Source organism: Chaetura pelagica, unplaced genomic scaffold, assembly GCF_000747805.2.
Source record: "Chaetura pelagica isolate M959 unplaced genomic scaffold, ChaPel_1.0 scaffold530, whole genome shotgun sequence".
Lineage (NCBI taxonomy): Eukaryota > Metazoa > Chordata > Aves > Apodiformes > Apodidae > Chaetura > Chaetura pelagica.
The window spans coordinates 511,276-515,268 of NW_009951793.1; positions in this window are offsets into that span (position 1 = coordinate 511,276).

Below are 3,993 nucleotides of genomic sequence, written 5' to 3' on the forward strand. Positions count from 1 at the left end.
CCCCGGGAGAGGGGAAGTGCTTCCCGCACACAGCCCCGCGGCCGCCCGGCCTCAGGCATCGAGGGCTGCTGCGCCCGTTCCCATCTTCCCTCCGAGCCGGGGCTGCTGGTTGGGGGAGTTGCGGGAGAGCTCGGGGAGAGGTGGCGGGGAGGGAAGGCAGAAGTACCGCGCGGTGGGTCGCCCGCCTCGCTGCTATCTCATGAGCCCGGGGGGGGGGAAAAAATGCAGCCCCTCGGAATTATCCACATCCAGAGTCTGCGTCCCCCCTCGCCCCCAAAGGATGCTTCGGTAGTGCCTTCTGCTAGGTGGTCCACATGCTATTTTTCCTCTTGAATGTCTTCCTTTTAAATATATATATATATATTTACATGCGAGTAACACTGATTCAATGTTCTTAGAAAAAAGATGCACGAAATAATAATTTAAAAAAACAAACAACTTTTCCAAACTTTGTTACGAAATTTAAAAAAAGAAAAAAAAATCTTCTTCCTTAAGGTGTCATTTTCTTAAAATGCTCCTTTTGTTCCTTATGCCTGCTTGCGTTTTTAGCAAAAAGTTGCTACTGTGCATTGGATTTCTTCCCCTCACATTAGGTTCTGGCTTGGGTGCCTTCTCTCTCGGAGTGTTGGCGCTCTGCTTGGACGTGAGGTTTACTTTGGGTTTGGAGACAGGTGAGAGCAAATGTTTTCGCTCTGGTTGTGCGTCTGTGTGTCTGTGTGTGTGTGTGCGTGCGGGCGCTGAGCCTTGACAAGCCTCAGAGTGGAGCTGCTGCTGCCTTCCGTGCTCTGTTTGTTGCAAGAAGAAAGAAAGACAGGGGAGAAAAAAAAAAGCGAAAAAAAAAAAGCAAAAATCAGAAAAAGTAAAATCGAAGAGGAGGTGAGCGAGCCGATGGGTCTTTATTTTAGTCTGCGAGCTGCAAGAGAGACTAAACTGGCACTTGGGGCTGCTCCTTTTATAAAGGAGAGGAGATGGGTGGAGCATAACTTGCCATCCTCCTCTTGGCTGGGTATCAGGGCGAAAAATCTAGTGAGGGAGTAGCAGTCTATTGCTGGCAAAATAAAAAGTGTGTTAATTTAAATGATAAATTAATTAAAAATGACTAACGCTGTAATAACCCGTATATTGTGGATTCGATATCGTGTGAAGAACGGGGACAGAAATTCCTTCCTCCTCGGCAAGAGATAAGGAGAGAGGAGTTCCCGGCACAGTAGTTTGTTATTTTTTTGGCCCCGGCTTCTCGTTGCAGTCTGGAGCCCATTTCTCTAAGCTCCACTTTCCTCCTTCCCTGCCCGGCTACACCACTAGCTACAGGGAGAGAGATGGCTTTAGTATCTATCTGTGTGCAGGGGGAAAAAAAGAAATAAAACAAAAGCCAGAGAAATTTAAACGTTGCTACAAGACAATCTGTTGTTGCTCATGGCACCGGGAGGTATTTTGCTGTGTGATTATCTCCACGATGTAATAAACATCTGAAGGGAAATTAAACGAGCAGATATTTGCTGGGGGGAGGTGGGGGGTGTGGGGGGGAGAGGGATGTGGAGGGGAAGGCTGCTAACAGGTGAGTTCAAGAAAGAGTCATATCCTATTGAAAAAACACCCGTGCACACGCCCTCTCACGTACGTACGTACGAGCGCTCTCTCGGCACGGAGTTGCCTGCTCGCAAAGCACACCCCGGGCACAACCAGGAGGGGTTTCTGCACCATCTTTGTGCAGGCTCATATCCACCGATACATTCCTGCACCGTCATGCACCGCAGGCACTCGGCAGACGTTCGCTCTGAATCCCAAGCATCTCCCCTGCTTTTTCTATGCTACGCACACACTTCTCTTTGAGCCGCTCGCATGCACAGCTACGTGCACATTTTGTCTCATTCACACATCCCTGGGCATCCATGTGTTCTCCTTCACTCTCCCCCTCTCCCTTTCTTTCTCACATACATACACCCACCGGCACACCAGTGGCCTCATCTCACAGCATCACACATGCTCCCTTAGACTATCTGAGTGCCTGCAAGTCTCATGCAGCCAACCAGCTCTAAAACTCACAGTCTCACACCAGCACTCATGTATGCACCATCCAAAGTATCGGGGTACGAGGAGCAGCTACTAGAACTGAGCAGCAGGCAGCCCACCAAATGCTCCTCTGTAGTAGGCACCTGACAACACCTCCCAGCTTGGCTACCTACACCCCCAAACCTGACTTTGGTCTCACGGATGTGGACACTGGTCAGGAAGCATAGGGACACAAGGAAGACTAGGTGTCCTCCATAGTTTTCTTAAGAGAGCATAGCTCCCCTGCTCCTCCCATCACAGAGAGGGATAACTCAAACATAAAATGAAAGGTCCTACTGTAGAGCAGCATGTCAAGATGCTCTTGAGTCACAAGAGATCACAACACTTCACTCTGACACAGAAGAAGAGAGGGCAGATTTCTCCACAGGTGGGGTGTTTAACAGAGCCATGCCAGTTCTAAAGCTGGGTCATCTGAGGTGCATGAATGCAGAGATAAAGTGTGTCCTGGGAGTCCCTTAAACCAAGTCTGAAGTGGCTTGCTCCCAGTTTTGGAGCTCAAGTGGGAGGAAGTGGAAATGCAATGCATACCTTTGCTCGTTTCCACCACCGGAGACCTCAACTAGACTTTACCTTAGATGCTCCAGACATGCTAGCCCTGTCCCACCCCAAATTCCTTGCAACACTCTTAGAATTCCCCTCATTCCCCATCCCGGCCTGCCAGCAGTGTACCAGCCATCTTACATGATGACAATTCAGCTCTGACCCAGCAGGGGGGAACTACTACCCTAATGTCTACCTAGATGCTGAAACTCCTTCTGAAACCCGTAGGAGGCTCCAAAAAATATTTTTAAAGGGTTTGACTCCATGTCACCTCACTCCAGATGACACCAGCCAAAGGAACACCGTAGCCATGTGCTTCTTGGCAGTCAGTGGGGGGAAAGCCAAGGATCCAGGATGGCCAAGCAAGCTTCTGGAAGTTATTCTATCTGTGCAGAGGGAGCTGAGAGCAGCTAGGTCCTGAATGTGCATGACCCCATTATGTGTTTAAAGTTCATAAGGGCTACTTCATAAGGGTCTTTGAGGATCTGTGCCCTAGGAATAACTTGGTGTGGCTCTACCACCTCTGTGCCACCTTGTTCAAGCTGTTCAGAGGCTTCCCCATGCTGTAGTGGCTGCCTGGCCAGGAGAGAACAGCCTGAATGTGGGAGGGTTAATTAAACTCATCAGGAAGGAGAGATATCACCGTTGGAGAGGAGAAGGATGCAGCAGTGAGCAGGGGCTGCTGCAAGTTTCTTGCTCAGCCATAACAAGAGCTGCTGCAGGGCCTGGTTTTAGGGAGCTGTGTGTGGTGTGTTTCTTTTTTTTCTTTTTAAATATCCGGCTACATTACTTGTGAGCTAGGATAGAAATAGAATTATTTATTTTCATGTGGACGATGCCGGGCAATTTTTAGAAGATCGACATCAGAAACAAAGAGCTAATCCCTGTTGAACCTCCAGACAGCAAGGAAGAGGATGTTTGGAATTTGACTGATCATCTACCTATGACCCTGACTGGGAATAGAGCAAAATGATATTCAAGCTGCTCAGGCTCCAACCACTTTTCCTTACTCTTTCTGCTTTTAAGACAGGGACAGATTTTTCTCTAGTGATGTCTTCAGGTGCAGGCTGGGCCTGTCTCATTGGCATTGATTTCAATAGGGGCACATGTGCAGGAAAATGCTGTGCCCCGAGACGGGCAAATGCTCCTTGGATTCCCTTACTTTTGCGAAATTAGCTTGCAATTTATCCCACAAACCCCTACATCTAATGGGGATGACACTATCCTCCCCTCACCTGGCCTGTGCAGTGGCTGTGGAGGCCTGCAGGGCTGTCAATGTTCCACATGCCTCGGGGCAAGAGTTTGAAACCACTGTTGCATATAGTGGGAAGATATTTTGAGGCTACGTTGAAGCAGCTGGACCACAGAATCCTTTAGGTT